Source organism: Eptatretus burgeri, chromosome 11 (genome assembly GCF_056783735.1).
Source record: "Eptatretus burgeri isolate ZD-2024b chromosome 11, Ebu_testis_v1, whole genome shotgun sequence".
NCBI lineage: Eukaryota > Metazoa > Chordata > Myxini > Myxiniformes > Myxinidae > Eptatretus > Eptatretus burgeri.
In genome coordinates, this window is record NC_140971.1 from 41,336,512 (window position 1) to 41,349,829 (window position 13,318).

The 13,318-nt window shown below is 42.4% G+C and overlaps 1 protein-coding gene and 1 pseudogene across 8 annotated transcripts in view; one reads left to right on the top strand and one right to left on the bottom strand.

The window, feature by feature from the left end:
- The window catches only part of LOC147016926 (uncharacterized), a 326,657-nt gene that overhangs the window by 268,049 nt on the left and 45,290 nt on the right, over nucleotides 1-13,318 (top strand). The window lies entirely within an intron of this gene.
- LOC147016927 (uncharacterized) lies at nucleotides 5,309-6,907 on the bottom strand (annotated as a pseudogene).

The window sequence follows — 13,318 nt, forward strand, 5'->3', positions numbered from 1 at the left end:
GCTGGAGAGACAACAGTTGGTCTTGCGTGAGGATTCTCAAGATCGCTCACTATTTCCCATTGAATTTTGAACTCGCTACACCATTTGAACTTGCAACATGAGAGACATGTCACACCAAATTGTGCAAACTGTCTCCTGTGTATGTGAGAATGCTTAAGATCTTTCATCGATTCACAGCCATTTTTGGGCATCTGATCCATGAGTGTCTACTCCATTCTCTTGTATCTCTTACAAGAGCTTGCTGCCTCATCCCCAGAAGACATGCCTAACAGAATATCCCAAACTTTCTTATTCTTACTCCCTGGGTTTGCCTTGAACCACTTTGACAGAACCAGTGCTTGTCCTGACAGTGGTGTAAAGGTATACATCAGGAACTCCCTTTTCCAGACCCACGCATCTCCCATGTTCACTCTCATCCCTATGGAATATCTCTGATTCCATATGACCCTCTCTTCAACCATGTCTTATTTATGTCTCTGTTCGACCACCATCCCAACTGTGATGCCTCTCTGAAGAGGCTTTCTCGACTTACTTTTATTCTGTCCTATCTCCCCACCTCAGCTTTTATTTCTTTATCTTTGGTAACCTCAACAGACACTATTCCTGTTGGGCTTGGTGTAGGGGTGTGGGCTTGGTGTAGGGGTGTGGGCTTGGTGTAGGGGTGTGTTCCATTAGCAAACAACTCGCTTATTGCTGGCCAAGTGGCTAGCTTGATTCAAAGCACTCAAGCCAGGAATGGAACAGAGAGCTTGGCACTGCTTAACAACATGGCGGTATCCAATGTAAACAATGTTAGCATGGTACTCAAGCAAATGCTGTCCGGGCCGTCATTTTCAATTTTACTCGATCATCTTGTGATAACTTCCCCAAATTGATTGTGTTAGCCATGGCTGCAGATGGTATGAGGAAGAGGGAGAGAAAGAGAACAAGAAAAAGAGCAATCAGAGATTGCAGACCCTCACCAGAATTTTATGTGGTGTATTTTGTGTGGTGTTTGTGTACTGGTGTGTTACGTAATTAATAAGAGACAACATTAGAACTGCCACTTAATAACTGCTGGCAATGATGACTGATTCAGCCATTTCAGATAAGAAGATTTTTGAAGGCTTTTGTTTTTATAACAATATCGCTGCCGAATCATGTGACCGATGACGTCATCAAAAAAATTTGTGGCCCTTTTTATCCCTAGATGACCCTCAAAAAATTTTCATGCTGATTGGATGTGGCATTCTACATATGAAATTATGATGTCATAAAAAAAATCAAGCTCATTCCCCATGAGGAGTACTTGCTATGTGCCAAGTTTCATTGTTTTTTTTCCTTGGTGCGGTTTCAGAGATACAGATGTTCAAAGTTTTTTCGTTTTCCCAAGATGGTTCTGTGTGGACAAACAAACAAACGGACTGCTTGTTGTTGAATTGATACCAGGTTGGGTTGACTCACCCTGTCATCCTTCTGAGGTCGGCATAATGAGTACCAGCTTTCTGGGATGATTGAGCCATTGGAGTATCCTGCGTCAGAGTGGTGACCCATCCAGAATTGTGTCCAACAACCCAGGAGACTGCTTTAGCAGCACCAACGCTCTGTGCAGAGTATGGTCCCAATGGATTTGGATTTGGATTTGGATTTTGAGATATCATGCTATATATCATTTTTGGCCCCATCTCTCAATGGTGAAGAATCACTGAAAATATTCCAGTATTCAGATCTAGATCTTCAACAAAATCTAATTGATTTGTCCTTGTCACACACCCATCCTGCCCACCAAATTTCACCCGAATCCATCCATAACTTTTTGAAATATCCTGCTCACAGACAAATAAACAAACAGACAGGGATGAAAACATAACCTCCATCCATCTTCCATGGTGGAGGTAACAACGTTGATACCAAATTTTATGTCATAAAAACAAATCCAACCTCTGCCGCCCGATGTTGCACCACCATTTCGCTTTGGTGGTATTGTATAAGAGGCTCAGAGCTTTGGCTCTGAGTGAAACCAAGAGTGCAGCACAATTAACCTTTTTTTAATCCATATGAAATAATTTAAATTGATATGTTAACTTGAACTTTTCCCATCACTGGGGACGGATACTTTTCCTTACTTTTCCTCTCACTCGCGGTGAGTACTTTTGCGAGTATCCCATTATCTAAATATGCCAGTTATCTCGTTCAAAATCTATCAATTAACCGATGAAAGTTTTTTTTGTCAAATTTTGATTGCCTCCTGCTGACAATTTTATTTCAGAGATAATTATTCGCAAACTTGATGCACCCTGGTCCATTGATGATGGCGCTGAAGTTTTGCATCAATTGGATCAGCTGTTCAAGAGAAGATCTTTGAAATTCTTTTGAAACAATAAAAGTTCATAAATCCAAGATCGCCACTAATACGTTGGACCAATTAGGTTCATTGAAGGATAAAATGACTTGGAACAATCCTGTGAAGTCAGGTTTTGCTGTGGCGGTCTGTGAGAGATAGGATTGATCCGATTTGTGGCAAATAAGGAATAACAAGTAGAGGTGCATTCAAAGTACACCGCCCCATGCCGAATAAATAACTAACAAATCCTCCAGCGCGTCACATCGCCGGGGGAACTTTGGTGCCCGACGATGCTGCAGTGCAGTACATGGAGCCGGAATTGGGAGGGAGCAGTGTACAATAATTGATTGATTCATTGCATAAATAAAATATATAAATCGTAATCGTCAAATAATTAATTTCTTAATCTATTGGTTAATAGTACACCAAAACTACTACTGTTTCGTCCAAATCTGTAACTTTTGAAAATTAAATAATGAATCGAAAAATGAATAATTAATTGATTAATCAGTAAATCAAAAATACCCTTTGTAGCCAAATCATTTGTTCACTGTTGTGTCCAAAACTTCCTCGCTCAATATAGCCCAGGAGTAATAGGTTTAGACCCGGAAAAATTTATAACAAGCTGAAACTTTCAGGAAATGTTCAGAAAACTGTCAGGAATAACATACGAAAAGTCCCCAAGAATCTCCGTTGGGACTTTTGAGAAATTCAAGATGGCGTCCAAGATGGCCGCCGGCTTGAGATTTTTCTCATATTTCAGGCTTAAAACATCATAAAAATGCAAATAATGAGTCTAAATATATGTTTTTTGGGGGCAGGGAATTCAATTTCAACAATATTTTGAAGATTTAATGAAATCCTTTTGCAGTTATACATAGGTCTAAACCTATTACTCCTGGGCTATGAACAATTTTCACCATATCTGTGGTAATACTATAGAAACCTTAAAAAATAGAGTAAAATAAGAATATTCATGTAATGTGTTAAATACATTAACAAAAAACATTTAACAAAACAATTACAAATGTTAAAACTTGTGAAACATATTTACAACATGACACATGTTCACCCTCAGACATCATCCTCATCATCAGTTTCTGGAGAAACAGGAGTTCATTCTTCAGTTCCTCCGTAAGCATCCAGCAAGGATGCCATTGGTGCTGCATTGTTGCAGGTTTGACCAGTGCACTTTGTACTCAGGGCAGAGCAGTGCACCCCCATCTTCCTGCAGCCACATGACACTCCACAGCCATCTGCTCTGCAGCCACAAGAGATCATGTTGAGCAGAGTGTCTGGAGCAATGGGACGGTCAGTGTCAACTGGAGTCAGGATGTCTTCCAGTTTCCATCCCCATACTGTTGGCTGCAAGGGCCTCCCCATCCATTCCTGAATAGTGAGATATGTTCTGAAGGAATGTTGCTTGGCTGCAGCACTTGTTGGAGGCAAAGTTGCCAACTGGAACGTTGAGGAAAGTGACGTTCTGCTGATTGCCTTGTTGTAGGCGATGTAGCGGAACACGTCCAGTGATGCACAACTGGATGCACCATAGAGCTTCAGGAGGAAGCTTTCACCTGCTTCTTGTACTTGCTGATGAGTGCTCTCCGTGTTGATGAATGTGTTGAGTAGGTCATACTCCTTATTGTTCTGCACCAGATTGAATGCCTTGCGCTTCCCTTGGCGATACAGAGCAGACACGGTGTCACATCCAGTTATGGCATGCAGCACCATCAGATATTTACTTGTGTCACCAATGCTTGCTTGAATGTCATGAACTCTGTAGAGTGTTGTGGGGTTCTTGCAGAATAACATGTACAGGTCCATGTTTGTGGTTGCTAGAGTCACCAGCATTACCAGCAGGTCAGTGTCAGTTCCGACAACAACCACCGGTTTGCCAGGCACTGCCAAAGACAGAGCAGTTGACACAATCAATGCATCTGCATCAGCTTGCGCCTGCTTCACCTGGATGCCTGCTTGATTCAGCAAGCTACTGAGCATCTCTATGAGACGCTCCTTGTTGTGGTTATTTGCCAGAAATGCTGCCTGAGTAGTAGTGGTTTGCATGTTCTGGTCTTATAGGATGTCACCGGATGTTGACTTCTTTGCCCTGCGTAGTTGCTCTGCTGCCTTGGTGGAGATGGTTCTGTAGCCATCGAACACAGTAGTAGTGCCAACCCCATAGTGCTTCAGGATGTAGGCAATGTAGCACTGGCACACACCTCCATAGGTTGATGGCTGTGGCCAGACTACTGACTGCAACAGATGGCCTCCATCTATGACAAACTGGCAGTTGTTTGGAATGTTGGGTTGTACAAGGGCAAATGACTTGAGGAGAGAACCTAGGGCACTCTTTGTTGGTTTCCGAATGGCACCATCATGAAACAGGGATGGAGGTTGAGGAGCCAGCATATATGACATGAACTGCTTCATGTCAGAACTTGTCTTGAGGACACAAGTGATCCTGTTGAAGAAGAGAGTGGGATTCACCTCTGTGTTTTGCCCCCCGACGTTGATGCTGTTCTTATCTCCCATAGTCTTGACTTTGTCACTGCGATGCAGGGTGATCTCTGTGAACTGCTTCCCTGTTATTTTAGATGCTGCAACTTGACCAATCTGCATGGCATTGTCACAGTTGACAGATGTGTCAGCTACAACACCAGTGGAAATAGACACTAGGCGATCAGGCTGGTAACCTGCAAATGGTGGATGTGCCTGCAGCCACTGGAGGAAGACATCGTAGTCTTTCTTGTCTGTAGCCTGAGTGGATGAACGAAGATCTTTGTGTTGTTCAGAGGTAGCAGTGTGCACACCAGTGAACTTTTCCAAAGCATCGCACAAAGGAACACAGTGAGGCAGTGCATGCACCCATTTGGTTAAGGTGCTGTCTGTTATCCCTCCAGCTTGTGTCATCCCTCCACTGGTTTTCAGCATCCTCATCATGAGGAACTGCTCGATTGTCTGCTCAGAGAAGTTGCCAGTCCAGAATTAATTGGCTCGGCAGATGGTGAAATACCCCTTTGCAGAGAACAACGTGTACTCCTCAGGTGGCATGACTTGTGCAATGGAGTTCATCTGCTGCAAGTACAGTCTGCCAGACTTGGCATATGGTAGATGACCTGCTGCATGGAAATGCAGGATCATCTCCTGCACACAGTGAAGATGAAGCTTCCAGTTGCCAGTCCTCTTAGCTCTGATGAAGTTGAGCATGAGCAACACCTGGTGGATGTACTGCAGCCATAATAACTTCCCCGTTCTGCTCTGTGTGCCAGCTTGATCGAGGTGGTGAGTGAGAAACTGTTGAAACTCTTGCAGACTTTCATCTTCATCTATCTCAGCAGCATCTTCATCTTAGTCCACTGTGTCCTGGTACAAACTGACCAGATGTTCCTTGTTAGTCTGGCTCTCCCAGTCTGACTTGTCTAGCAGTACATAGATGAGGGCCAGCAAGGTCAGAATGTGGGCACGCACTGCTCGAGAGAAGGCATGACCTGTGAGCATATGCACCACTGAACCTTTGGCATACACTCGTTCCCACAGGTTTTCCATCCCGCTCCATGTCATGATCTTCCCAATGCTGCCTAGGTAGGACATCAGCAGATGGAAGCCACCAAGTCGCACCACCACTTTGTCCAAGTCTCTGGAGGCAGCAACAATTTCAGAAGCCTTTTCATACACAGGCTGATCAAATGTTACTGGGCAGATCTTGAGGTTGTGCTTGTCACTTTGTGTCTGTGCAAAGCACAGTGCAGTGTAGATAGTGCTGGGGTTGCTTGGTTCCAGATTGATGAATGGGAGAGTCTCAATTCTGGAGGTTTGGAACTCATCACTTTTCAGAACAGTTTTCATGAAGCCACTCCAAGGCAGACACGGTGTCAAGTTCAACATGTACCCAAGCATCCAAATGGAATCAAGAGCTGATGCTTGCAGTCTGTGAGTGTCGGAGATCTGCAGAGGCTCTATTGTAACTGACTGCAAAGCAGGAACTGCAGGTTTTCTGAATGTCTTGATGGGTATGTGCCCAAAAGTGCCAACTGCTTCAGCTGGGGGTAGTTGCATTGTGCGCTTGGCAGGAGACTTTTCTACTGTTCCGGGTGGTGTTACACAAGCTATGCCACCCATGGCATGGAAAGTGTTGTGCCCAGTTAGTGTCGCAACATTGAAATCTGCATTATCAAATACACACTGGGTGAAACCATTGAGGCCATAGGAGGGCTCACCAGCGGATATGAGGCTGTTTTCAAATCGCTGGACCTCCTTGTAGTCATCTGCAAAACTGATGCTACTGAGGATGTCTATCAGCTCGCGAGAGGCATACTTGCGATGTATGTACACTGCTATGGCAAGTAGCACTGGTGAAATGAAAGACCTTGGTCTGCAGGCAGAAATGACAGAATGAGCAATGGCAGTGCATCGCCGACTCACTACAGCAGCATTTTTGCCCTTTGGGTCCAACAACTTATGCAAGAAGCACTTCAGAGACTCAGGAATCAGAGAGGAACCATTTTCAGTTTCTTCCAAGGTTGGATATTCACCGAGATCATACACTGACAAACGAATCTCATCACGAATAATTGAAGCTTCCATTTCAATTATTCTTTCATTTTCACAAGCTTTGTCAGCTGCTTGATCTGCCACCCACCTCTCACGAAGTATCCGGTGAGCAGATTCACGGACACTGACTATGCTGGATTTTCCAGGGAGGATTGTTACAATGATATCATCTTTGTATCGCTCTTTCAGTTTCTGTTTGGAGTACTTGAGAGAATAGCCTTCCTCACCATTCAAGAATGTTTCCATGTGCTCCATGAGGTCAGAAACTGCATATTGACATTCGTCATTGTCATCTATATGTGCATATAGCTCATTGAAAGCTGAATTCCTTTGAACATCAATTGGTTTGCCAACAGGTTTCAACTTTTGTGGGTTCGAAAGAAATTCGTGGGCACAGGCACGATGGTATTTTTCCTCTGCGGCAACCAAATCAATGTTTGCTTCTATTCTTTTGGTAACCGCCTCTCCCCACTCATCACCCCTCTCTGTTGCCATTTCCAACACATTGTTCTGGAACTCTATTGTCTCCACATTGCTTGTTAACTTTCTGCATTTGGTTTCAAGTCTGCTGCTAGTAATCAGTACTTCAGAGCAGAAAAGGCAGTGTGTAGTGATGTCAAACAAAGGAGTTCTGGACCGCAGAGTGGGTTGTTGAAATCCCTCATCTGCCGCTGATTTCTCAGACTTTCTCGTCTCAGATCTGATGGATGATTCCCGGGTGTAGGCTTTTCTACAGGCAATGTGAAGTGTCAGTGACTCCTGTATCTGTAGAAGTTCAGGAAGACCATCCTGTCTCTCAAGGCTTGCAGCTACTAGAGTTGTCCTTCCTTTGGGTCCAACTTGCACAAAATCCTTGATGCACAAGTCCTTACAAATGATGCACGACTCCATCTCCTGCTCTGAAAAGAAAACATTGTATTGTGCATGTCAGCCATATTAAATCTGTAATAAGTTGATTTTATCTTTAAAATAGCCATAGTAATTGATTCTTTATAACTTAAAGCTATGTTTTCACCCATTATTTTTAATTCTATGATGATTTCAGCTTGAAATATGAGAAAATCTCAAGCTGGTGGCCATCTTGGACACCATCTTGAATTTCTCAAAAGCCCCAAGGGGCATTCTTGAGGACTTTTAGTATGATATTACTGACAGTTTTCTGAACATATTCTGAAAGTTTCAGCTTGTTATAAATTTGTTCTGGGTTTGACTCAAATTTGACTTAACACTCCTGGACTAATAGGTGCCTGAGATATTTCCCAGATGAGAAAGAAAATAAATAAGTAGTAAATCAATAATAATTAAGTAATTAATCGATTAATTGATTAATCAAAAAATAAAAAAAATGATGTTTTTGCCAAACCACATCTTCACTTTTGTGCCCAAATTTCAGCTTCCTCACTTAAAGGTTGGCTGATATCGCCCAGACAAACAAGAAAGAAAGCAAGAAAACAAACAAGCAAACAGAGTTCTTCTTCTTCGTCTTGCAGCTTGGCTGCTGGGTAGTTATCATTTTGTGGGGGTACGATTATGCCACTGATCCATCCATCCATCCATTGGGACCATACTCTGTGCAGAGCGTTGGTACTGTCCAAGCAGTCTCCTTGGCTATTGGGCACAATCCTGGACGGGTCGCCACTCCAAAACAGTATGCCAGCAGACTGGCACTCATTTTGCTGACATTGGAAGGATGACAGGTCGAGTTAACCCCACCTGGTATAAATTCAACAGCTGAGCGGGATTTGAACTCAGGACCCTCGGATTCCAAGTCCACCACCCTAACCATTAAGCCAACACCAGTCATATATACCACTGATGCTGTGCCCTTATACCAGGACACTGCTACTCATTTTGCCGACCTCGGAAGGAGGAAAGGCTGAGTCAACCCCACCTGGTGTTAATTCAGTGGTAAACGGGGCTCAAACTCAGGACCCGACAATCCCAAGCCAGCTACCCTCAGTGCTCAGCTAACACCAGGCAACAGAGTAAAAACTGAGTACTCCCTTCAGCGCCTGGCGATGACATTATGCATTGCCTGGATGTGGAATTGGGAAGGAGCGGTGCACAACAAGTGGAGGTACATGCAAAGTTCACTTTCCCTATGCCAAATAAATAAATAGCAAATCCTCCAGCATGTGACATTGCCAATGCCGCCATGCAGCACATGGAGTCGGAATTGGGAGGGAGTGATGTACAATAATTGCCTTATTAATTGATAAATCCTTTTACGATTACTATTTATTTATTTATTTTAATTATGCAATTAATTTCTTAATCAATTGGCTAATAGCATACCAAAAGCACCACTGTTTCATCCAAATCTGTAACTTTTTGAAAATTAAATAATTCATCGAAAAAAAATAATCACTTGATTAATTGATTACTCAATAAATCAAAAATACCCGTAATAGACAAATCACTTGTTCACTGCCGTGTCCAAATATCAGCTTCCTTGCTCAAAAGGTTCCTGAGCTATTGCCCAGATGAGAAAGGAAATCAATCAAAATTAATAAATCTACAAAAAAATTACATAATTAATCAATTAATTGATTCATCAAAAAATAACGTTTTTGCCAAACCACATCTTCACACTTGTCCCCAAATTTCAGCTTCCTAACTCAAAGGATGGTTGAGATATCACCCAGACAAGGAAGAAAATTAACTAACGGAGTTCTTCTTGCGTATGACAGCCTGGCTGTGCTATCATTTTGTTGGGGTGCGACTATGCAGGTAGCTATCATTTTGTTGGGGTGCGACTATGCTGCTGATGATGTCAGTACACTATTACTCATTTTGCCGACCTCGGAAGGATGACAAGCTGAGTCAACCCCACCTTTTGTTAATTCAGTGGAAACGGGGCTCAAATTGAGGACCCGACGATCCCGAGCCAGCTACCCTAATCACGAAGCCAACAAGAGGGAACAAACAGAGTAAAAACTGAGTACTCCCTTCGACGCCCGACGATGACGTCATACATTGGCTGGGTATGGAATTGGGAAGGAGCGGTGTACAACAGAGTAAAAACTGAGAATGCCCTTTCGGCGCACGTCATCAAGGGCACCCAGCGTTGATGTTGTACACTGCCTGGAGATGGAAGAGGGAAGGATAGTGTACAATAATCCCAGCAAGAACAATAGGCTTTCATATTACTGCAGATAAGCCGAGCGTTTTTATACATTCACATCATGATTAATAGTTCACATCCTCCCTCCCTCTTCAATCATCGAAAGAGAGTTCATAAAACACCTTTCTCCACACAGTCTTGAGAAAAAAGGACATGGAGGGGTCTGCATGCAGCAAATTTGATTGGTCGAGATCATGTAAAATGCCAAAATATTTTGTCCAAGTACTGCTAAATGAAAGGTTTTTTGAAAGTGCCAAGGAGTCGGTTTGTGTTCTGCAGTGTTAAAGTATATAATTCAATGGAAATAAAATTGAGGTTTTAAAAGTTGTAGAATTTTTTTTTCAAAATATACGCACGTTGATGTCTTTCACAGTTCACACCACCTTATTTATCACGTTGTATTAGTTCTTCGTGCCCGCTGTTTGTGTCCTTTATGACATCCTTAAAATCAGCAAGTTTCCTGTTTGGAATAATTTTCAATTTTGTTTGACTGCCAGACATGCAGACAGAGTGAAAAATTATCTCGCTCCTCTTTGTGCATATGCTATTGAGACACAGTTATACTGCTCTCTCTCTATCGAGTGCAGCCTGTGACTGCTGGTTGCATCATTAGCTGGGACGTGGCTATGCCGCTGATGCAGTGTCCCCCTTACCAGTACACTGGTACTCATTTTGCCGACCTCGGAAGGATGACAGGCTGAGTCAACCTCCTGGTGTATTTTAATTCAGCAGCCAACAGGGCTTGAACTCAGGACCCTATGATCCCAAGCCACCACCCTAACCACTAAGCCAACACCAGGCTTACAGTACTGCTCAACTCCAAGTTCATTTTCCGACGAATGTTCCGATTCGTATTCAAACATATAAAATCTAATTGAAATGAACTTGTTCCTTGATCATAAACTGATGTTTGTGGACAGACAGACAGACAGACACAAGTTGAACCAATTGCTTTAGCCCTGCTTTTGGCTTCGCACGCCCGTGGTAAAAATATGCAATTTGGTGTCTGTCTGACCATGATGCATTCAGTCGTGACTTATCCAATCTCAACCAGGCTTGCCAAAGGGACAAAGGATCATGTAACAAAGGATGTAGCGACTTAATTTGCTCCTCCCTCCCCCAGGGGTTTTTATGTCTTGGACAAACGCCATGGGAAGGTCTATAGATAGCTTATCATGGCATTTTGTGGGGCACATCTACCGGAAGTAAAAATTATTATAACCACAAACAATTCAGTCAATTGCATCCAATGTATGATTACCTTTTTAAACAGACACTCGTATACCAAATATGCAACACCCAACCCCCTGCACCCTCCCCTTTTCCTCCACCTTTCCTTATTTTGCATGTAATATGGAGATGAATCTCCAAAATAGCATTATAAACATATATTTTACTATCAATGTTTTAGCTTGAAGCAGATTTTAGTTTTTTTTTCCTCTCTTTGTTTTTGTGAGATGTTTATATACCATTTATATGCAAATGGTGACGATGAATGCGAAATGCGTTTTTCCCAGTCATCTCAAACGTAACCTGTTTAGCAATTCCACAATCTGTGTTACTTAGTTTCCTCGATGATGTCTGCTTACGTTCGCTGTTCCCCATAAATGCTTTTGTGTGATTTCCCTATTGCACTTAAATCCACTCCCTCATCACCACTACCTCTCACACATCGCAGTTCACACAAGTCTAACAATTCATACGATGGTCCTGCCAATCACTAACTCAATGGGTCTATATGGTTAGCTTGTATATGAAATATTTCATGTTGTATCTCCTGCTGTTCTCGTGAAAATTTCAGGGATTTGCGTGTGGCATGCTCATATCATTCCTGCATCTGCTGCAAATGTGCTTTCTCGGAAACTTTCCCACCCTTTGTGTATGCTTGGGCTGGCAGGATAGCCTAGAGGGACACACACCTCACCTCACCAACATCCATTTGAATCCCGGCCCAGCTATTAACTATCAGTGTGGTGTCTCGCAGGCAGGGCGGTGCATCAATGTGTGTGCTGTCCCTCAGATGCACATTAAACTGCATGCGGTAGTAAGGCAGCAGTGGTAAGGTAAGGGTCTTTCACTCAGAGAGTAGATGGAGGTTATGTTTTCACCCCTGTTTGTCTTTCTGTTTCTCTGTCTGTCTATCTGTCTGTGAGCAGGATATCTAAAAACGTTATAGATGGATTCGGACGAAACTGGGACAGTTTGGGTGTGTGACAAGGACTAATTGATTAGATTTTCATGAAGATCGGGATCCAGATACGAGAATTTTCAAAATTAATTCATCACCATTGAGAGAGATATGGGGCCAAAAACAATATGTAGCACAATAACTCAAAAAGCTATGGACAGATTCGGACAAAACTTGGTGGATGAGTTGGGTAGGTGACAAGAACAGCCGATTATATTTTGGTGAGGATTCGGATTGAGATATTATAATTACCACGTGAAGCTAAAAGCGGGGTTGGTCAAGCAATTGGTTCAGGTCCGTCTGTCCATCTGTCTTATCATTTTATGATGGAGGAACAACTTATTTAAATTGAATGTTATATTTTGAACGTGAATCAGATGAAAAGTTTGAGGTTTTGACGTATTTTGGCTCTGCATTTTCCTGATCACATATGTGCAGAGAGGAGTGAGATAATATTTTTACTCTGTCTGTCTACTTGGAAGTCAAACAAAATTGAAAATCATTCCCAACAGGAAACTTATCGTTTTAAGGACGTCATAAAGGACACAAACAACAGGCATGAAGAACTAATGTAACGTGTTAGGGTGGTGTAATTGACTGTGTAAAACCCGGAATGGAGTTATTTATCAGCCTTTAAACCTCTTTAAACGTTTATTAATATATTATGTGAAGTTGAACACTGTAAAACACAAATCTCCTTAACACTTCCAAGAACCTCCAGTTTTGCAGTACTTGGTCATGTTATATAGGTCATGTATTAGGGTCATTGGTGTATGAGACTGCTTCAACAGTGCTAAACTTCCGGATTAAAAAAACAACAACAAATCTTTAAAATCATTATTGTGTTAAAATTGAAGTATAATCATAAACACTGTGTGGTGTATCGTGTTCTATGAATTCTCTCGGTTTTGTAGTGTTTTTTAATCTTTAGAGATCGGGCCAAAAACAATATACAGTGGAATATAACTAGCTATTTCAAAGCATTGTGGATAGGTTATGACAATATTTGGTGAATGAGTTGTGTAGGTGACAAGAACAAGCTGATTAGATTTGGGTTGAGGAACGGATGCAGATCTGGCCTATCAGTGGTATACAAAACGTAAATTGTTCAGCCTGGCAGAGGGATGCACTC